The following is a 23,540-nucleotide window of genomic DNA, read 5'->3' on the forward strand; positions in this document are numbered from 1 at the left end:
GTTTGACTGGAATTGTTATATACAGGTGAAAATCGAGCATTTTTCCCCAGTGAGTAGATGCTTCATGACATTACAAACACACTGATACTTCAGTGTTTTAGCTGGCATTTTTAAACTTTTTCTTTTTTTCTTTTTTTTTTTTTTTTTTAATTTCTCTCTCTTTGGGTTATGCCTGTGCCCCATCAGTTCCTCAAGTGATAATTTCTCACTATAAATTCTCTTTGAATAATTTTTGTCATGTAATTATCTATTCGGTGTAGAGATGAACACTTACGGTCACAAAGAATAAAAGTATATAATCCAGGAGCAGAAGAGGTCAAGATTTACAGTCACTTGCCTTTCACTGATCCCATAAAACAATCCAAGCATGCAGAAATGATGATCCCATAAGAGACACCAGGGCAGAAGTATGAGAATGCAGCAAGAAATCCATCAGACTTATTGATATCTGTGAAGCTGAGGATCCCTGAAGTTGTGAATACAGAAGTGAGTTTTATATTACAGAATGAAATATTTATTAACTTTCTCCATCTGTTCTTTAAAAAATTTAGTTTAATGTCATCAAGGCATTTATGGAATACATTTAGCTTAATTATGCATTCATGCCTTAGGGAGTAAACCATCCCTGGAGACTTGCTCCTTCTGGATCAGCTCTAGAACAAGCAATAGTTTAAAACTCAATCATTCTTTTCAAAATCATGACTTTGAATCATTCTTGAATGGAAGATGTTGGGTTTTTTTGTTGTTTAAACTCTAATATTGAGCAGATTCTAATAATCACAACAATAAGGATATAGCAAATGACATTATACACTGGCACAATTAAATTAACTAGCACCTGTAATAAAATGCAACATCTGTAGTCAGCACAAGATTGAACACAAGATAGTCCATCATATTGGTGGACTATAAGGTCTTTTGGCCTCATGTTTTTCTTGTGGCAAGTATGCCTTATACAGACAAAATTTTGTGTGGGAATCATTATTTCTGAGGAGAAGCTTAAAAAAAATAAGTTGATGGAGTCAGCAGCAGGGTTTGAAATTGTGGAAACCACGGCCTCTTTCATCTGTTGCATGTAAAGAAGTCTGATGAAAGGATATTATAGAGTACTGACAAGGACCTAATTCTGATCCAAGTTTTGTCATTATAAATCATGAGTAATTCCAGAGACTGCAGTAGACTCTTATCACTGTTAAACATCTGTAAGTCAGATCAGTACTGAGACTAATAAATACATTCAAAAATGCATAATTAAAACAGTGATTTCACATCACTGATGAATTTTAGTCAAGGATTTCTTCAAGGATGCTTTTCTCACATTAGCATTTGACGTTAGTAAGCAATGAATTATTCCATTTTTTCTTCCCAACATCTGGGACACTTCCTGCTTTATTTGCTACTTGCTGAGCACTCTGCAGGAAATATTAATGAATCTTGGGTGTTAAAGTATAGGCCTTGTGGATCACACACACAGGCAGTGTTACACAGTAGACTCTATGTGCCTTGAAATTAAGAGACTTGATTTTGGTGAAGTAAGATAATGGGAGATCTGTCAAATAGGTGGGAGAGAGACATGGGGAGTTGGGATGCTACCCAAAGATGAATTCTCTGCAACTCCCTCATTCAAATTGTTCCTCTGCATCACTTTCTCCCAGGGGAGGCAAAAAAAAAAAATAATGATAACAGAATTTTCCTTGGTCAGATCCACACTTTTGGTGACTGAGAAAACTAGCAACCAGGAATTCCTTAAGGTAAGGGGCTAGGTGAGGGGCAAGAGGGATGCACCAAATCTTCCCAGCATGACAGTAGCACTGCTGTGCTCTGCAGCTTTCTGTCACCACTGGCAGACTGGGATTGTGTCATCTTTCTTGACAAATCCTGTGGTAAAACTCACAGGTCTGCAGCTCTTTGGAGCAACCTGCAAAGACCTGGTTTGAGCAGTAGAGGCAGGAGATCTTCCTTTGATGTTCCACATCTGGCCAGAAAGGTGAGAGTAGTGTCTCTACTTCAGAAAACAGCTGTTGCCTTCTTTGTGCGAACAGGTATGAACAGAGAGTCTCCATTCTGAGAGCGAAGGTGTGAGCCCAACTATGAGCCCATCACAGACAATGCCAAGGTGCATCCTTCCTTTCCCTCCCTGCCTTCTCCAACTGCCAGGGTTGGGGTTTGTGGGCTCAGGAGGGGACGTGATGCAGGATGAGACCAATGGAACACACTGACACCCAAGCAGAAGGCTGAGGATAGGCCTTCATTGTGCTTGTGACATGTCTGTAAGCACCAGCTCGTATCAGGAGATGGTTTTTCTCTTTAGTAACGATGGAGATTGAGGATATTAACTGTAAGATAACCAAAATGCACTTAGGTGTATAATTTCACTCTGGAATGGCTTGCTTTCACCCAGCAGGACTTACAAAACTTTCTACTTGTTCTGCATGCCCAGAAGAATCCAACAGGGAGTGCTTTCACCTTAGTTATGCATACTTCCAACACTTTGATGGATGCATGTACGTCTGCAGAGAGAATGTCTCTGTACGCTCTGCCCCTTGTGTCAACTAGGCATCACCAGTGCTCGGGGTCCCAACCTTGCAGCCAGCCCATGGCATACAAGGAAAGAATGAGGTGCTCAGGCTTTACCTTCCTCTGGGTGGGGATGTAACAGGAGGAAGTTCCCACAGACTCTTCCCTGTCAGCTCCTGCTTGGCAGCACAGCTCTTATCATGCTGAGTCAGTGTGTTTGGAGGCACCTCAGCACTTATGCTGAGTGCTGCCTGGGAATGAGAGGGCACAGATGTGGTGCAGCAAATGAAGGCAGGGACAAAATTAAAATAAACAAGAAAATATAAGCTAGCTCCATGCTTGGTGTGCAGGGCTGTATGCTGTACGTTACCACAGGATTAAGTTGTATCAGCCGGAGTACATTTTACAAGAGTGCACAGCACCTCAATCCTATAATCAATAAGCTGTACATGCTGCAGCACAAAGAGCTCTTATCTGGAATACCACTTTGAATTTAGTGAATTTATTTAATCCCTGATGCCTGCAGAGAATCAGTCCTCTCTTCTGGGTTAATTTATTTATTCCGGTGATCTATTTTTAGTCTTTCAAGTACTTGACATTTGAGAAGTACATTTTTCTCCCCTACTTCCTTAAAAAAGCATCTGAATTGAAAAAAATACATCACCTACAGAAATGCATTTGTTTCCTCATTCACTTCACCACTCTTTCTCTTGGGACACAGAGCCCTGTCACCATGCACTGAAAGGATCAGAGAAGGCTCCTTGCAACCCTGCTTGGCTCCACGTCAATGCTGAGTATTCAGAGGATCTTCTTTCTTCCTTCTCATCTCTTTCCCATGAATACTCTCCACCTCTTCAAAACAATTATCTATTTTTAAGGTGTATTGAAGTGCTGCATTTATCTCCAGAGCTGTAATGAGTACATATGATGCTCTCATCTTCTAGAACTTCATATTTCTTAGTCGCACAAACTCTTTCCTGAATCCAAAAGATGCTATGTATGATGGTACAATACTGATTGTTATCAGAGCTGTAAAGGATGCACTCTAATTAACCCAAATGGTAGATACAGAACATTTGGTTGTGCAAGAGTAGACCGAAGTTTGATAAGCGTTAGGGTCTGCAAAAAAGAGAAAATATTCTTGCGCGACATTCACTGATTAGATTAATGATGGCTTCATAAAAGCAAGAAAATAAATAGATAGATAAATAAATAAATAAATAAAAGAGCAAGCGACGAATGCCGAGAAGAAAAACAGTCTGTTGGAGGAGTCATTCACCAGAGCACACGGCACTGTTGCTCTGATGGCATGCAATGAGATGGTTGAGGAGCTGGAGCTGAAACCTTGTCCTTTACAGGCTGGAATGATCGTGGTGTGTGGTGAATAAATGGTGTTGATTCTGAAATAGAGGCATCAATTTTGAATCTCTCCTTGAAAAAAAAATAATAAATAAACCGTAGGGAAATTTATCAATTTAGACAAATCAACCACTGAATTAGTGCCAGTGATTGCTGAGGTGGGTCCTTCGCTCACATACAACTATATATCAGATCATCTCTCACACACAGTCTGCCTCCCAAGCCACACACAGCGCTCCTAGGATCAAGGTCATTACCAAGTGAGCCCAGTAATTAGCTCCAAAAACCAACCATTAATCACATTTATTGCATTGTTCTTGCATCACATCCCAACAGCATTCTTTCCACTAAAAGTAAATCCCGATGCTGGAAGAAATGTTTCAGTCTCTCGCTCTTATAAACAATAAATTCATCTATAAAATGAGCACCAAAGAAGCACTTTTCATGCTTTCATCTGCAGCTGTCTGGCTACACTTACCCAATTTACACAATTTGGGGTGGGAAGGACCCATCCTACCATGACCGCTGGGGGTTTTTTCTGCAATTTGGTTCTGCAGGTCAAGAACTCTTCCACAACATTCTCTGTGCATTGTAAGAATCGGTTATGCTAACACAAACACCCACACTTTACACATTAAATATATATAAAATGACTGCCTTTCTCCACAGAGAGCCTTGCCTGTGCCACAGCCACTTCAAAGGCTTCAAAGCAGAGGTGCCTGCAGCGAGGGCTGCAGCTGGGAGCAGGAATGCTGCTTTCAGCTGACACCAGAGCTTTCAGGATCTTAGGGCATGACGCATTTTTTCATTCATTTTAAATTAATTTAATTGGAAAAAAAAGATTTGAAGGAGAAATAGGGGACTGGGTGCCGGGCAGCAGCTCCAGCGATTCTTGTTGGTGCCACTCCTCCATGTTAATGCATTGGTTCTGCAGGCAAAAATAGACAGCTTTGCTCTGAGATGAGCCACAAAGCTGTCTGCTGGATGGAAAGATCCTCTACATATCACAGGCAGGAGATGAGGGCTGTGCTGTGGATGTGAATACGGTTTTATACTGGGATGCAGCATCACATCCTGCCTAACACATACGGAGGATATTCTCCTTTTTATACATGAGAGTAGATCTTCCCTATCCCATCCCATAAAAGAAGGAGAGAAGATTTGCAAGCTTAATACCACATTTTACATCAAAATATAACCACTGATATACACCGATGTAGGTGCCTCATACCTGGAGGTGCTCAAGGCCAGGTTGGATGGAGCTCCAAGCAGACTGATCTGGTGGGGGCATCCTATGATGCCAGCTGCAGGGAATCTTGCATTTCTCTCTGCCTGGCTGGCAGCCCTGTTGCCTCCTGGCTGCATGCCCTCTGCAAGGCTGCTTTCTCTGTCATTTAGCCAAAACACTGGTTAGTTTGAATCAGTGGAGCATCACGATTGCAATGATTTCATCAACTGCGTGTCCTGGGCTCTTCCCAGCCTCAAGTGCCTGCAGCACTGTGAGGAGCTGTTGTGCTTCACGTTCTCCCATTGGCCAGGCTACAGCAGATTTTGACAAAAACATTCTACAGAAATACAAAAAATTCATACAAAAATTAAATGGAAAGTTGTGGACAAGTCTGCAGCCATGGCCATCACTGATAAAATAGATGTAAAGACATAAAAAAGCTGAGCTTGGGATGGAGTGTTGGGAGCATCCTCAGCAGGAAGAGGGCTTGTGTCTTGCTTCACTGGAATGTGGTTCTGACCTAAATTATAATAAAACTCAGGGCAAAAGCTGAATCAGTCATTTAATTTCGCAGTGAAATCATAAGCGAAGCACTACACTACCTGGTGAAGGGTGCAGTGATTTCTAATTATGGATTATACAGCTAATCAGCACCAATCAACATTTTATGATCTTGACTTAATATTTAATATAATGTTAATTATAATTGCTTTTGCCATAAACTGTGTCAAACACTGGTCGTGCTCTGCTCCCGGCGTGCCGTGCGGCCGGGGCTGGTGGGGAGGGAGCAGCTCCCCCAGACCTGGCAGCCCCCGCCCGCTGCCTCTGCCATCAGTCCTGGTGCTAATTAAGTGGCAGTGAGGCTCAGCCTTATTAGAATGGAGTTTTTATCTCACATAAGTACCTTCCAGCTACAAACAGGGGAAGTTCATTTAATTAAAAATAATTTTAGTGTAAGTTAATGTGAGCACAGTTCAATGACTCTGAAATATGTTTAATTTTTTTTTTTTTCTTGCAAAGCATGGCAAGAGGCTGCAGGAAAGAAAAACAAAACAAACCAACAACAACAACAGATAACCTGGACAATACATTTGGACCAGCTTTCTGCATTTAGAACCCCACAGCTTCCTATTCAAATTCCTGCCCCAATGCTGGATATCACGTTTGGAAGCTTTGTCTTCACTGCACAGAACCTGGAAGACTGTGGTCAATGAGAATTTGCTTTAAAGATTTTCTTCAGCATTGCTCTTTTCAGATAATCTTTTTATGACCCGGAGAGAAAGAACCATGTAATCATTAAGGTTGGAAAAGGCATCTAAGATCATCTGATCCAACCACCCACCTATCACCAATATTGCCCACTAAACCCTGTCCCTAAGCACCGTATCTCCACAATTCTTGAATACCTGCAGGGACGTTGACTCCCCCACCTCCCTGGGCAGTCTGTTCTAGTGCACAACCACTCTTTGGAGAAGAAATGTTTTCCTAATGTTCAAGCTCCTGTCCCCAGTGACCATTTATAAATGATTTTCAGCATCCCTAAGAAAGATATATCAGGAGGAGCATGGCTCGCTTAAAGCACACCCAAATTTTACAGCAAAGGACTTTTAGGCAAAATATAGCACTAGAAATCTCTTCCAACTTTGAACCTTTCACCATCCCATTGGATAAATCAGGAACATTTATGAAATTTGGAGCTTCTGATTACAACAGAAGCAAGGGGTACTGAGTGGGTATTTTATAGATGACTGTGCTTTGGCAAAGGGACATTGTCTCTAAAAAGAACAGATGTTTTTCTTGCACATTACTTCATCAAAGTTTTTCATGTTTTTTAAACTCATCCTCTTTTAACATGAAGCTCATCAGATACACAAAACTGTCTGAGGAGTGAAATCCCGTAACAGCCAAGCCAACATCACACACATCTCTGGGGGCACTGGGCTCATCACAAATTAAATTGATGTAGTTGAGTCAAACTGCTTTATATGCTTACAACACAAATGGCTTCAAGGAGATGACTTGGAAATACATTCTCCTCTCCATCTCGTTATCAAGCACCAAAAAGTATATAAAGGCCATTTAAGCTGTATGTCACAGAACACGTGCATACTTACACCCAGAAGTTCAGCCCGGCACCCGGATGCATCACAAGTGAACAAGTTCCTCCCCAGCCCTGGGGCTACTTTAAATTCTCTTGCCATTTTACACTGTCCCTGTGTCTTCCCATGCCCTCTGAAGTCCTTATTTCTACTCTTTAGTAGTTGGCTGAACAAATAAATTGAAGTGAATAATTCATCTACTGGATTTCACACCTTTTTCAGTATGCAATTTCCTTTGATGGAATCATTATTCACAATTATTTACTGAATAGTTTTAGTAAGCAATTCTCTGGGTGTAGACAGGCGTTGAGCATTTTGCTGCAATTATTTAATGGCTGAAATGTAAGCTCTGCAGGTAAGTCTGCACTTTTTTGCTGGCAGGTATGTGCCTAAGTTCTCCTCCCTGAGGCAATAGACCACTAATTGGAGTACAAAGTATATCAGTTTCTCCTTAAAAAATGGGTATGTTTGGTTTACGTTGGTGTGACTACTTAGCCAAACCTGCAATGAAGATGCAAAGCCCCTTATAACTGGGACACTGCTTCTCACCTTGCTCAAAACTTCAACAAGGAGGAAAGATCCTCGCAGCTAATAGCTAAACCCATCAACTTCAAATGTAGTGTATCAGACTTCTTAATACATATAAATCTCTTGTACTGCTTTACTGTCTACCTTCTCACAGCTCCCAGTAACATAATATTACCTTCAAGGAAATTATTCCCACCCCTCTCCCCACCCCATAGCAATACCCCCATCACCGTAATTTGCCATCACTCACACAGTTATGTAAAGTAGTTATACCACCATAATATCTCCGGTACTGCTATATCAGGCCCCAAGACGTAAAGTCTTTTCACAGAATCACAGAATCACTAAGGTTGGAAAAGACCTTCAAGATCATCCAGTCCAACCATCCTCCTATCACAAGAGTACTCACTAAAATCCATTATCACCAATAGTACTCACTTTCATCCATTAAAGAACTTCACTCATCATGTATGTAGTTTCATATGAAATCCAGTTTCCAGAAAAAGTCAATTAAAGCCCATAACTGGTGTGAGTTGAACCTGGCTGGGATCAGGCAGGAATTTCATCTGTGCACAGCACCATGAATTCTCTTAAGCTTTGCTTAAAAACAAGAACTGACCTCCCTGGATGGCTCGGAATCTCAAGTTCTCATTTTGAAAGGGGATATTTATCAACCAGCCACTCTCCATCGTTGTGCTTGCATGGCACAGACTCAACTCACCCTGTGACTGCTGGGACAGTGCTGTGCCACGCGCGCTGGCACTGTGTATGAAAGCCCTACTGCCAACGGGGCTGTTCCGATGGGAAGGGTTTCACCTGTTTGTTTGGAGAAACGAAGGCGGGAATTCTCGAAGAGGAGAGTTCTCAGCAATATCTGCATGCAGGCGGGCACGGTGCGAAATACTGGAGCCAGAGGAGCCCAACACGCTGGGAGCACAGTGTGTGCAGCTGCTGGTGGCAGAGGGAATGTGCAGCGCGTGCGATAAGCGTGGCCGTGCAGTATGCCATCAGTGCTACCTAAAAGCAAATGAAACTGGCATAAATAATTGTGCTGTAGAAAGCCTTTCTGTTGCACCTTGCCTATCACTGACAATTTACATATCTTAGGAAAACCTTTGTCAGCTTCTGTCATTTCTGCACTATTATGTGCCTTTCTGGATAATTACCAGTTAATGTGAAAAAGCAGATGGAAAAAACCTTGAAATTTCTGATAGAGAATCCTCAAACCTCTCCCCTTATCTGTGCACAGCAGCTTCCTGATTTCAAAAGAAGTTTGAAAACCTTTGTTAAAAATGTCCCTGATTCCCAGTTTGAATGAACCAAATGACATTCAGCTAAAATTATTCAGCTTTTTCCACAATTAAATTCCATTATCGTGAACTGCCAAAGTAAAATGGAAGGTCTCTTAACTAATGTGGTGGTTGTTTGCTTGTATTTTTCCTGGTGCGTATTGTATAAAACTGTGTAAAGTAGGCATAGGAGGATAAACAATAACTGTAATTTTGCATCAGTGAGTGGGGCATTTTTAGACCCATCATTATGGGAATGCACTGGGGTTGGTTTTCTCTCTTCCTCTTTTCTTTTTTTTTTTTTTTCTTAACCCCTTTTCCTGAAAAACCTCACTGAGACTGATTGGATATTGCACCAATCGTAGGGAGCTGTGAGTGGTCATGGTTTGTGCTTCAGTCTCATATGTGATTTCTTTATGCCATTTCTGGCGCCGAGCAGACATTCACTTCCCCTCTCCCTGTTAATAAAGTCAGTACTTAAGGGAAAGAACTTTGTTTAAAAAATAGTGCTCCCATGGGCAAGGGAATGGTTCTCATGATTCCTCCATTGGCTTTTCCCTCTTTTTTCTCAATGGAAGACTGTGCTAGAAGGTCCTCATAGCCTTTTTTTAAGAACAGAAATATATATTAGATGATCTGAGCAAAAAGCCTTCTCAGAACTGTGTCCTTCAGCTAGGGCAGAGAATGGAAGTAAAGAAGTGCCAATGAGGCAGTGGGAGATAAAACAACCTGGTGCCATGATGTTGTCTCAGGGAGCCTCTTGGACAAAAGCCTATGGCTGCCTGACAATCCTGCTGGTTTGTGCTGGTGGTGCTTCTCTTCCTGCCCGGCATGCTTTATCCCCACAGAACGACAATTCATATACTGATTAAAATCGTTGTCTTTCATGATGGGAAAAGTTTGTTCTTCAAAGTAAAAAAGATTAAAAAAAATGCTGTTGCAAAAAGTGATGTAAAGCAGATGACTAAAAACAAAAACAAAAACAACAAAAAAAAAAGGTTTTAATTCCATTATTTTCAATTAGCTCTTTAATTTGATTTAAGTCATTTGCACTTGTTGCCTGTTTTACATCTCTTATTGTCCAGCATTTTATTTCACACATCTAACAGTTTTAAATCAAACTGTTTTCAAGTCTTTGCCTTCTTTTGAAGCCTCTTGAAAGTCTAAAGCAGACTTAAAAAAAAAAAAAAAAAGAAAAAACAAACCATATTAAAAGCAAACTTTCATCTCTCTGCAGGTTATTTGTAATCAGACCTTTCTCATCAAGGGCTCATTTCATATATGTTTGTGATCGGGGAATTATTAAGACCACCAGAGCGTCTTGTTCAAAACATCACCCAGGTTTTTTTTTCAAATCTTCCCATATTTTGCTTTCCTGGCTCTACAGCCTACCAGTCTGGCTCAGTTTTTGGGCTAGGCTTGGTGCAGTTCCTCTTCTGCTCAGCACCTCAGCATTGCCCCAAGTAGGACTGGCAACTCATAGAGCACTGCAGTGTGCTGAGCTCTGCAGCAACATGGTTTAGTGGGACCAGTGCCGATGAGAAGGTGTTTGGACTAGATAATCTTAGTGGTCTTTTCCAACCTTAATGATTCTATGAGTCAGCTATTTTGTGTCCTGAATTCATGCCTAGATAGCGCTTCAACATTTGCATTGTTACAACTTTATAATAAGGAACTCAAGAGCTTTTCTGAGCGGAAGGGAAAAAAGAACATGTTTCTCAATGGCTGGACTTGAAGTTTGGCCTGGATCCCACAAAACAGATTTCCCAGCACTCTACCTGACCCATTACACTGAGGGATTTGGCCTGTAGCAATGACAATTTTGCCCAGCAGCAACCAGCCCCCAGCCCTGTGCAATGATGGCTGGAACTGATTTGTGAACATGCAGCGAACATGCCTGAAATTGCACTTTTCCATTTTTCTTTTTTGTCCTAGAGAGGCATGCAAAATAAAGGAGAAAGAAGAAATGCATTTAGGCTGTTTAGAAATGAAGATGTTTCTTTTTATGCTCAGTTACTTGAAAACTCTCCATGGATTTTCAGACCTGCAGCTGATAAGCTCAGAGGTGCAGAGCCTCCATATTTGATTATCATTTTGCACGTGACAAAATGAAAATGCACATTTTGTAGGTAGTAGAAAGGTATTTTTCTTTTTTTTTTTTTCTTTTTAAGTGAGTGTGGGAGTGTTAAGAAAGGCTCAGAATACTCTGCCTGTGGGAGAGATGGAAACTTTCCTTTTATAACTGAGAACTTGCTGAAAGAAAGTTTGCCATTGAAAGTGGCTGTGCGTTCTCATCTGAGTAACACGTATGGAGATTCAGCTTAATAACTATTGATAAAAAGGCATTTCTCTCAGTCCTAACAGCAGCTTAACCTTTGGGAAGCAGCAGCATCAAGCCACCAAGCTTCAATAATGCTCTCAAGAGTCTCAGGGAGTGCTGGGTGCTCCTCAGCACCAGCTGTTTGAAACATATGTAAGCTAGAACTAAAATATCTTTGGTGATACTGATTGGTATCATTAGTGCGGTTTTATGTTTGAAACTTCTGATCCCAAATGGGATTCCTTTTTCCAGCACTGGTTTACAGACCCCACCAAAACATCTTGCACCATGTATGTGCCTCTTCCTCTCGGGATGCAGTTGCATTTGTTTGTACGCTTAAAAGACCAGCAAATATATTGTGTTGTGAACTGCTAATGAGACTCTCGAAAAGGCTATATTAAAAAGCAAAAACAAACCCAACCAAACATGATACTCCTCATCACAGTCTTCCTTTTGCCTTAGCGGTGCTGTAAAAGAAAGGTTTGTTCTGAGTGTTTTGAAGTTCCAGCACAAACTGATTTAATTATCCTTCTATGGAAACCCTCAGCAGCCTAAAGACATTCATGTAGGTTTTCCTCCTCTGCATGCCAGGACATCACCCCTCTTACTAGGAATGATTTTGATTGTGCTAACTGATGCAGATGGGAAGAGTTTGCCTCCCGTATCATCAGATTTTACCAAAGTGCCCACAACTATATTGAAGTACAAAAGGTTTTCACCACCTTGATGCATCAATCCTGGAAAGCAGAGTGAGACAAACCTGTTTATGGGATCCAGCCATGACAGATCTGGCACAAAGAATCACCTTGACACAACCATCCATAAATCCAGCCTTTCCCCCACACAACTCTGTGAGAGTGGACAGTGGGGGCTTTTCCTTCTGTGTCCCTCTCAGGAGGTGGCCCAGGGAGACATCCCCCAGCAGGTGGATATTCCCACCACAGAATTCTTACACAAAGGAGAAGCCCTTCAAAGCAGAGCCTGCTTATCTCAAAGGCAGCATTCCCTCTCTGATCTCCCATCAGCAATGCTTTATCAGGCCAGCTTTGCTCTTATGAATGCCTCTCGCCATGACAGGTGCATCTGAATAGATACAAGAGTTTCCCTGGCCAGAGTAACATTAGGTATTTTACACAAGAGGAAGAAATACTCAGGTGCCCACCTCAGACACTGCAATTCTCTCAGATCGTGCAGATGAATTTATATTTTTATATATATATATATATTTTTTTCCCTGTGATGTGAGGAAAATGTCAGCAACTACAGAAGCCATCATACTACTGCAAAGAAAACTGTGTAGTATCTCAGTGGGCTCACCAATTCCACCAGAAGCAAAGCATAAATGTTACTTTCTCCCAAGACATCCCCACTCCTTCTGCTTCATTACTGCCATCTATAAAAGGACCCTGATTAGAACTGTGGCCTGTTGTTTGATGAACCAGGAATGCACACTTCCTGTAATTTTCCTTTCTTCATCCTCTTTCCCCGTGTTTATATGTCATATTCAGTAAAGTCTCTCTTTTATTGAACATCTGTTTCGTACATAGCAAGCTTATTCAAACTCGGCAGGAAAGCACCTTTACTCCAAAATAAATTAAAACAATGTATGTGCCTCTGGCCAATAGATCACTGGATGGGAATCGTGAATGTACGTTTGTGGATATTTGATGGGAAGTTTATCATTTAAATGATGAAAATACAGTACTTCAACATATGGATCATTCAGAGCTGCACTTTTTCCTTTCCAGTTGAAGAATCATTGTGCATTTAGAGGAATTAGATAAAATTAAGACTTTAAACTGGGCTGCTAGTAAAAGCCATTATCAAAAAGTGAGAATGTAAAAGCAAGATTGAGGGATGCAATCTGACTTTGAGATGTTTGTGTATGTCCACACTAGATTAGACTGGCTTAGATTTAGATGGTGCAAACAATAAGAAGAATTGCATAATAACTGAGAATTAAGGAATTAAAATAAAAATTAAAGTACTGAGAGGCCCTCTGCAAAGTACACCAGTGACCATATATACTTGGGATCTTATGATTTCATGCTTTCCCCGCTGTTTTTTTCTGATTGACAAAAAGAATCTAGTTGGCTTCGTTGGTGATCCAGAGTGGACCATTTCCATGGCACTGTAACGTTTTTTCCCCCCTTTCCCACTCACCAGCAATAACAGTTTCCATCACAAGAGATGTTCTCAGCTCTGGAGATGTTTGAGGTATTCTGGCAGGGGAGTCCTTCTCCAAAGCAGATCCTAATTCGTGAAGCAGTTTAACATCGAACTAAGTACAATAATCAGGGAATAAACACAAGTATATTGAATTCCAAAAGGCCGTTTAGAGTAACAAAGGGATTACAGATTACACTTCTGCTTGATTTCCAGTTATTAACACATCTTTCAGTACTTGGCAGCATGAAAGAAACCTGCCACTCCTCACCCAACTAGCTCATGCCAGTGTCAGCATCGCAATGCCGAAACACAAAACACGACTGCTGAATTGACACCATGAGTTTTAAAGCAGACACATTCAGGAGTTATTCACTAGCCTGAATTTTCTGCTGAACACATTTTACAGACATCAGATCCAGACTGCTTGCAAAAACTTGGAGATTCATGATCCTTGAGGTCCCTTCCAACCCCGGCCATTCTGTGATTCTGTGAACTCCGTAAAACATACCCCTTTCTCAGAACCAGTTCCCAGCAATTTTTCCACAAACACCCTGTAATGTGAGATTTATGAACTATATTTTGCAGCCACATTTGAAGTATAAATTATTACCCTGTGTTCTTTCAGTGAACTTAGTCCATTAAGGAAGCAAGTTCACCGCAGAGTACGTCTACTATGGATAAATATATACTTATATATGTAAGTGTAAATTAAATTGTTACCATGGAAAGAGAAGTAATAGTACAATGGGCTCATAAAATCACACATCTGTGTTATGAACAGTGCTGCTAATGACAGAAAACAATATTGGAGACAGGAGCAGAAAATACACATTGTATTGCATCTTTCCCCTTAATGTGCTATAATTTCCAAGAGACAATATGTCAAGATTATTTTTTGCTCTGCAAGAACATGGGGCCAGAGGTCCTCCATATTTTGCCACCCCTGTATGCACTGGGGCAGGACCCCAGGCCAGCAGGTTGGGGATACAAAGGGGCATCCAGTACTGCAGCCCCTGCTGGGAAAATGTTCATTGTGTCTGTAGTGAAACAAGAGTTTTTCCTGGCAAAGTACAGCAATTTCTGGCCATGTGTCATTAACGCTCTGCTGTAAATTTGTGTTTGTCTCCCACATACAGCTCTGCCACAGCTGGCACCATGGAAAGCTGCCTTGCTGGCATGGCTTTCCAATTGGATTTATTGTCAGAGGCAAAAGCTACCAGCAGCCTTGTAAAGAGGACCTTGCCTGGTAGACATCTCCACTGTAATCACTTGCATGAGAGCAATCACACCTCCGTGGGGCAGACATTTAACAATCTATTATATCATAATTAAGTTTGGCCATGTTTACACTGCTTGATGATGATGCATAAAGATTAATTTACCTCTCCACCCCCACTGCAAGAATGTACTGCTGCAGCACCCCATTAAAAATGGAAAGAGCAATAAAGTCTCCAATTATTTTTTATACTGCCTTAAGTCTATCAGAATTCATCACTTTACGCACCATTACTTTAATTTATTGGTTTATCATGTATTGATGTAGTAGCAATTATCGCAAGTCATTCTATATATGTTTTTAAATATGATGATGATGCTTTCTATGGAGAAGCAAGCCATGATAAGACCTTATTTACAGTTTGTCAATTTAAGGAAGATAAAGAAAGCTAAGGAATTGCTTTTGGCTAGAAAAGGTGCAGAGAGACAACTAAAATTGGGTTCCTCTAGCACTTATTAGAGTTCAAAATTAAAGAAGCCTGAACATATCAGCTCCTGAACATTGCAATTAGAACAAAAGCACAAATGCACAGGTTGATCTTCATAGTTGGATTTTCTTTAAATATTGATTAGAGATCTGAATATTAAAAGTCTTGGCTCTTATTCAGGAAGAGACTGAAATTCATAACCAGCTTTTGAGCACATTCATTTCCTCATCGATTTTTGAGGGTTTGTTGATTGCAAACTGTGCACAGGTCGCTTCAACCAAGTGTCGTGGCAAGAAAAGGCGACAGTCACATCTGCTGTCGCGAGCTCCTGAAGGAAGTGCTGTTCCAGATGAATCCTTCAGCTTGCAATTGCTGAGGAACAAATAATAAGTTCACCTTGACACAATTACAATGCTGAGATGATCTTATTTATGCCTGAGTTTCCTGAGAGGTTAAAGAAACTGCTCCTGAAAGATGCGGAATCTTCTTTCTCACTCACGGCATTTTGAGGGTTTTTGAGCTCTTTGTTTCTGGTCTGGGAAATTTCAGCAGAGTTCAGCAGGGTCCAGCTTGGGAGATTTAAAGCCACAGAAGGATGGAGGCTGTGGGGCATTTTTCCTGCCCCGCTGAGGTGGTCTTAACTCCTTAAGTACAGAATAAAAGGGATGCTGCCATGTCCAATGGTGTAGTCCCATGTAGTTAAGCAAGAGCAATGAACATGCCAGTTCAGCTGTGTGAACTGTCAGTGGGTTTAAACCTTCTGTGCTTAGCAGGAAGGACAAAACCCTTGGAAAAAGGAGCACCATCAGCTCATATATTTGAATTCTCACTGGTCTTTCCCTTTATGCCTTCATCTCTCATCTAACAGCACTCGAGCTTCCTTCTCCTGTGATTTTGCAAACTTAGGTTGCTCAGAGAAAAGGCTCAAAAACTGTCACTTCTGAGTCCTCCTGTTATTCTCCCATGAAACCCACATTTGTTCCACACCATTCTGTGCTCTCTGTAATGGAGATTTCCAGCTTTGTCCCACTTCTAAAAAATCTGATTAACAATTGTGCTGAGTGTCATAATGGTGATTGGCAAAGTGTTGGAGAGGAGAAAATTACACAATACAATGCAGGCTGATTATGAAGAAACATTTACACCACACACACAAATTCTGTTATCCAGACAACTATCTCACCTCATACACCAGTCTGAGTTCAGGAACTTCTGTAGCAACTGTTTGTGAAATTGGGATGCATAGTATTGAAATACAATTAAACTTAAGAAAGATGTACTTGGTTTCAAAGCATGTTTTCCTCCTTGACTGGAAACCTGGAGAAGGAGTCCATCTCCTTGGTGTTAGCAGAGTGAAGCAAATGCTCACTATTTTGGAATCAGCATTCCTAGAGGGACAGGTTTCTTCTCCCATTCATCACCTTGTGCTTGTATGCATAATTCTTCTGCTGGAAAACGTACGAGAAAACTGAAGATTTAAGGCCCTTTCAAGGCTGAAGCAACCAAGGTTGCCCACTGCAGATAAAGCTGAAAGAGCCTTATTGATGGAAAAGAAGAAAGGAAGATGTCTGTGTCTAATGGAAGATAGCACTAGCAAGATATCCTAGGGACATCAGACAGTCATCTTGACAATCTCTATTGCTTACCTGCATGAAATATGGGGCTTGATGTCAAGGTAAGGGTTTCCATGGCCTTTAGAATATAACATTTATATATCCTAATATAAAACAAAGAAAAGTATGCACATTGGTTGCTTATTTTTAGGGTTCTGCTCACTACAACCTCCCCTTTTAGGCCACAGGATTCCAACTATGAGATTTCAAAGCAGGTCATGTTATTCAATAAGAAAACACCCTAACCAACAGCCTGTGCTTTTATACATTATCCCCATTGCTTTATGGGGTCAACATAAAGTCCATACATACATGGACAATAAACTTTTTGACCATTTCTCACAGATTTTATGGACTGGTACCATCAAGTGCAATCCAGCAGCTTACTACTACCCTAGAAAAATTAAAGCATCCCTCTGTTTATCCAGCCCATACATTTTCACCATTAAGTTAGAAGTCTTCCTGCCCATCATGTGTGCAAAAGGGCACTTCAGGAATGTGGACTGGGAACATTCCCAGTCCCACTGCTCCTATAGCATCACTGGATGAATAATGACAGCCTCATCCAGGAGTTTCTGCACCCACACCCATTGGCAATGGGCAGGCGAGGGTTCAGCAGCACGTTCCTCACCATGATTACAGCTGGGAACTGCCATCATATAATGAACAGAGCGGTGAAGAAAACATAAAATGCCATCTACAGCATGCACAGTGGGGTAATAAATCCAAGGTGAAATAGTAAATCTCCAAGGAGTTACAGGAACCCAGATAGATACCCCAGTGGAGGTGCATTTATTCTGAAGCACTACAAGGTTTTTCTCTTATCTCCAATTTTATAGATCTGTGCAGCTGCAGCAGTCCTTGGATAGGGCACATATTTGAAAATACTATAAATTTCACCACCATTTTATTTCAGATTCATTGGCGCTCCCTGTCTTTACTATCTCCTGGTGTTTTATGCCTCAGTACTTGAAGAAAAAATGCTTTGTTTGCACTAGATCTAATATGAAACTCTCTCTGACATTTAAACTTTAGTATCAGTTTGCCTACAGTGTTAATATCACTGAAACTGCTTATATGGATTAAATTGCCTACAGTATATAATGCCAAAATATGAACATAGCACATTTACAGATTCAAGCCCTTGAAAGAATTATTACCATTAAAATATTTAAGGTCACCTTTACAAATGCAATAAATCAGGAGGATGTCAAACAGCGAGCATTTAAAGCTCCCTGACTGGAATAGACCAGTGGGAAAACAACAGTATGATTCATCGTTGCATGCAAAGCAGGGCTGGGGACCATCACTGTCCAACTCTGGTCAATCCAACACCACCACCCAAAGCCTGCTGTTGAAATCAGGGGGCTGTGAATGGCTTATGTTGGAAGGGACATGAAAGATCATGTTATTCCATAGGCTGGCTCCCCTTACCAGATCAGGCTGTTCAGAACCCCATCTAACCAGGTCTTGGAATGGGGCAAGGGATGAGGTACTCATCACCTCTCTGGTCAGCCTGAGTCAGGGCCTCGGTGCTCTCTCTGTTCCCCCTGACATCTAACCTAAACCTCCACTCCTTTACTTTAAAACCATTTCCCCTTGTCCTATGGGCAGGACAACATGGGGTAACACAAATCACAGAAAAGCTGAACTATCAAAGGGGGGCCTCCAAGCTATCACAGGGTTAGAATTCTTGGGTTTTCCTCTCTCAGTGTCTTAATATCATATTTTCTTGTCTTATAAACCAAAATATTTCTTTTCCAAGTGTTACCAGGCAGAGGCAACCTGGCACCTGAAAGCAAGCAGTTGTGTTGACTGTTACTGGGCACAGTCACCAAGAAGCAGCATAGAATCATAGAATCACAGAGTCACAAAGGTAGGAAAAGACCTCGAAGATCATCTAGTCCAACCATCCGACTACCACCAATACTGCCCACTCACTACATCCCTTAGTGCCACATCTCCATGATTCTTAAGTACCTCCAGGGATGGTGACTTCCCCACTTCCCTAGGCAGCCCATGCCAGCACCTCACCAGTCTTTTGCATGAGGCAACCCCAGCTTCTCATCTTGTTGCTTTGCACAAATTCTCTCTCTGGTTATGAAAAGCTTTTGCAGGAGGAAAGAATAGCATAACCTCATTTTTGTCATTAAAGTCAGATGCTGCAGCTCAGTATGCCCCCAGGAGGCAGAACTGATGAGTAAGAAGATGCCATTTTCATGCAGTGCCTTTTCTGTACAGAACAGCCTATTCATGCTATGGGCCCAGTTCTGCAAAAATCCTTATTGAGGTCAACACAATTTACTGATAATTGAAGTCAGTAGAAAGTTTTGCTTCAGTGAAAACTGGCAAATCAAATCTATCAGCCAATTCTTTAAAAAAAAAAAAAAATCACCCTTTATTATGCTTTCATCTTTAATATTAGGATTCAGCAAATTTCCTGAGAACAACCACTGTGTAAAACTTTAATCTTTTGAGAATGGATTGTGACTGTAATTGCAAAAACCAGTGTCCTCCTCCCAGACCACATTCCCTGCCTCTGAATGTCAGCATTTACTAGCACCTTATGTATGGCAGATATATTTACATTTGGTTAGCACTCATACTTTTATTTATTTTTCACCAGGTGACTGTTCTTAACATTCAGCACAACATTTGTATCTAGAGCAGCCCATTCCAACTTACAGCATGAGACAGACAAACCCATCATCATTTTTTAAGCAGTAGACTTAAAGCTACAACTGTTAAAAAAAATCCATACAAGCAATTGAATGTAATAAATTGATTAATACCTCATATATAAAGGTTCAGCAAGACCAATTGGTGGAAGGTACCTTGGAGCTTTCTAAGCCAGCAGCTGGTGCCAGTTCTGCAGACATTTTTTTTTTTTGAGTACTTTTATACAGTCACACAGAAAAAAGCTGCAAGAATTTCTGACAAGGACTTATAGCTTAAGTTCATAATTTTTTGTTTGTGCTGGTTGGCAGTTTCATTATGCATTCAGCAGAGTGCAGCAGTCTGCATCACTGACTGTCCTGGTGCTCCCACTCCACTTGACAGGCGATCCCTTTCTTCTTCCTGCTGCTGCTAACGTCTGTAATGGTGGCAATTAAACTAACAGTGCTTATTAAGGGCAGGCGCTCCTGTTAGTAGGTATTTCCACCCACCTCGCTACTGCAGCTCCACAAGCAGAGGTGCTGGAGGTTGTCATCACATAACTCTTTCATTTTATGCTGTAATGCTAGAGGTGTTCTCCACTAGCATTAACAAAAAATATTCTCAAAATTCTGTTTTTTGTTGTTTGGAAGGGAGAACAGGCAACCCTCCCTTACTGCACTGCAGATTTCTTACCAACGTTGAGCCCATTCCCACTGCCAAGGGATGCCACCAATCTCTGGTGGCCTCTTCAATACAGTCCCATCTCCTTCCAGTTGGGCAACAATTCTTTCTGCTTTTCTCATAGAAACAGACAGGAATCCCTCAGCAAGGATTTCCTAGAAAGCACCAAACCTCTAAACAACTCAGCTGTCACAGGCCAGCAAAGAACAGCTGAGCAGCTCCTGAGTTTTAGCAGATGCTCTGCAACATGAGCATGAGCAGCCTAAGTGAGCCACGGCATCCCTGGACTTATGACTGCACCCACTGTTAGAGTGAACAGTTGGCTAACACATCTGATAATCAGATGTGTTAATATTTTGCAAGAGTGACTGACAAGCAGATTGTTGTCAAATCACAGATCCATCAGACTGAGGATATTGAAGTTGACAGTGCCCAATAATTTGCAGCTTTCTCCTTCAGCTTCTCGTAATTTACATTCCAGCCACTGAAGGGAAACCTACAACCAAAGAAAATTGATGGACTCATCATCCCGACATGACATTCCTGGAACTTCAGATTGCTCTTTTATACACGTGTTGCAAAAAGGAATGATCAATGGGAGGTTATAAACTCCTCGTTCACAGGAATCCTGCCAACCCTGGAACACTGCACCTGAGCTGTCGCTTTCTGTGCTCTACAGAAACTCAGTGGAACACTGTGGAGATGAGGGATGCGGTTTTGTGGGTTGATAATTGGACTAGATCATCTCAGCAGTCTTTTCCAACCTTAATGATTCCATAACGCTCAGAATAATTTCCATACATTGGTATTTTCCTTAACCTGGAGACCTAATGATATTGTAGCTACTAAGTATAGGCTACTGTTTTACATTTCTTCAAGTCATTAGTCCCAAGTGGGTAGTATCTTGGTAAATACACTGAGTTACTCATTAGTTGTATGGTCTCACCAAATGGAACACCTCAGATGCTTATTCTCAGGCTTGTGCTCCTGTTTCTTACTAAAGCTGTGCTATGACTAATTATTTGGAAGTTTTTCTGTTGCGCATCATGACCTCTAGTTGTGCATAGGTGCTGTTGAGGGCATATGTGGAAAAAAAACTTCTAGATACAGAATGTGGTTCAAGGCACACAGCAGCATCGTATCAAAAGCAAAACATGGCCAGAAGTGATGTTTCTCCACCGAGCAGAGATCAATTTCAAAGGCTTAAGGTTAGTCCACAGATTTAGTTAAGCTCTGAGTAGAAATCTATCTTAAATGAAGAGAAATTTTTTGTTGACACCAGTTGGGATAGGACATGGCAACTCACTGTTCTCCAGAACCATGACAGAAACTAAAGAAAAATACTGCTGGAAATATTTTCCTAAGAAAGGAAGTACAGAGAGAGGCAGAAGAATCACTCATTCTTTTCAACAGTAAAATAGAGATAATCAAGGCTTAGCTTTGCTTGCCAATGGTCACCTGGGCATGGTATTGCCATTGACAGTGGTAGGACAGCATACATGTTAAAATAACCTCAGGCACAAACACCTTACTGAACCAAGATTTAACAGGTATTTGGGTTTGTTCACACTGCTTGAGGCTTGTGTCAGGTTTTGGGGGTATTCATTCTCATCACACAGAGCAGACTGAACCTGTTGAAATGAGATTATTTTTTTTACATATTTGCATCATATTAACTGCACTACACACAGTGAGCAGCAATATGGTAAAATTATCACTTATTTAATGGGAATTTTCACTCCCAGTCAAGGTGATGTAGGATGGAAAGCCCAGCCCATGCAAGAGAATAAGGATTCTTACAATACAAACACAAAATCAGCAGAAGTTATCAAGTGGAACATGTTTCTATGAAATGGCAGAATCGCTCCCAGCTTGACAGTACAGCCCTGAGTCAGACTGGCACCATACACTGTGAAAACAACATGAGGAGTTTGGAAGCAATGTGAATGCACTTGGAAATAATAGCCACTTAACCCTTATTTCTTGGAGCAGTTTCCATTTTACTGCAGTGATTTACACCAACAGCTGAACTCAATCCAGCTGACTTCAAACTTACAGTGTTGCATATTTCAACTATGTTTGTAATACACACCATCCTGCATTATTGCAATGCTTCAAAAGGAACAGAAGATATATTTTTGAATTTTTAAGAGAGCAACTGAAGTGAACCTTCTTCAAAAACGTAGTAAGCTTCAAATCAAATACTGCGCTTCTAAGAAATCCATTAACTGTTCATATCTAAAACTCATCCTTCAACGCTTCACCCTATAATGCACATTGTTGTTAATTTTTGTCTTATTTACCCCCTGCTAATAACTGGGCTGAATTCCAAGGAACTTAAGACAATTGTGGAAAGATGCAGATCTAACATTTTTCAAGTTGAAAGCCAATAGTTCTGAGCATTTAATCCAGAGATGGAAGAATCTCCAAATCCTGCTTTTATAATTCACCCAGGAAAATACATCAGAGCCAAACAGTTTCTATGCAGCCCAACTAAAAATGTTATTGTTTGATCCAAATTGTATCTTTCTTGGCAGATTTGTAGGGATTGGTCCTGCCTGACACTTGTATTTTAATATGAAGCTGAGAATTCAACAGTTCTTGATAAATTAGCATCTGTATCATAACCGTAGGCATTCTGTCCTCAGCAGTATAACTTAGGTAAAGGTTCATTTAATTTACCCCTTGTTAAAATTTAAACAGCTATGCCAAATTCCACCAGACTTGGCATGTATGACATGACTAATGACTCTGCTAAACTTAGAGTCAGAAGCTTCAATTTTGAAATACATCATCTTTATGTATTTGCCCCTAAGCAGCAGCTCATGGTAAAAAATAAAAAAATAAAAAAATGAAAAAATAAAAATTATTTGGTTTACTCACGCTTGAAATTTAAGCAGCCAAAGACAACTCTAGAAATTTCACAATATTTATGCATGAATTTGATATGCACTTTCTGCTCAAAGCAGGAGGCAGAGAGGGTCAAGGGTACAGGTGGTATTAGAGATTGTACAATCAATAAACATACAGAGGTTAGGTTTAAGTAAGATTATCACAGCGGAAAGATAATCAGAATAAATGGAAATGCTTACCAGTATGGTAGGCTTGCAAAAAAATCCACAAGGAGCAATCTCCAGAAAGAGAGCCATCCTCAGTGGCAGTCAGCACTTAAATGGGATCTAGGAGAGGTGCAGCCAGGCTCCACCCCTTCCTGGTAGGACAGGTGAATTGCCTTCACCTGTGCTCCCACAGCTGACTCATTGTTTGTCTCAGGTGGTCAATCAGAGGTTCAGGCCCTGATCAATAGTTCCCATACAGAGATCTTTTTGCTCTGTTAAAACAGACAGCAACATTGCAATAGCATGCACTCCGTGGC

At 41.0% G+C, this 23,540-nt stretch overlaps 1 long non-coding RNA gene across 3 annotated transcripts; it reads right to left on the reverse strand.

The window, feature by feature from the left end:
- Nucleotides 1-337: 337 nt before the first annotated feature.
- Nucleotides 338-23,402, reverse strand: LOC128075967 (uncharacterized). Of its 3 annotated transcripts, none has more exons than XR_008204175.1 (4): nt 23,257-23,402; nt 16,396-16,660; nt 8,548-8,748; nt 338-5,263 (listed from the first exon to the last, which is right to left on the reverse strand). It is a non-coding gene; the product is annotated as an uncharacterized LOC128075967 (long non-coding RNA). The 3 variants fall into 3 exon arrangements; XR_008204176.1 differs by lacking the exon at nt 23,257-23,402 and adding an exon at nt 16,859-17,023; XR_008204174.1 differs by lacking the exon at nt 16,396-16,660.
- Between the last annotated feature and the right edge of the window lie 138 nt (nt 23,403-23,540).

Source organism: Tympanuchus pallidicinctus, unplaced genomic scaffold (genome assembly GCF_026119805.1).
Source record: "Tympanuchus pallidicinctus isolate F22 unplaced genomic scaffold, pur_lepc_1.0 scaffold13, whole genome shotgun sequence".
Classification (NCBI taxonomy): domain Eukaryota; kingdom Metazoa; phylum Chordata; class Aves; order Galliformes; family Phasianidae; genus Tympanuchus; species Tympanuchus pallidicinctus.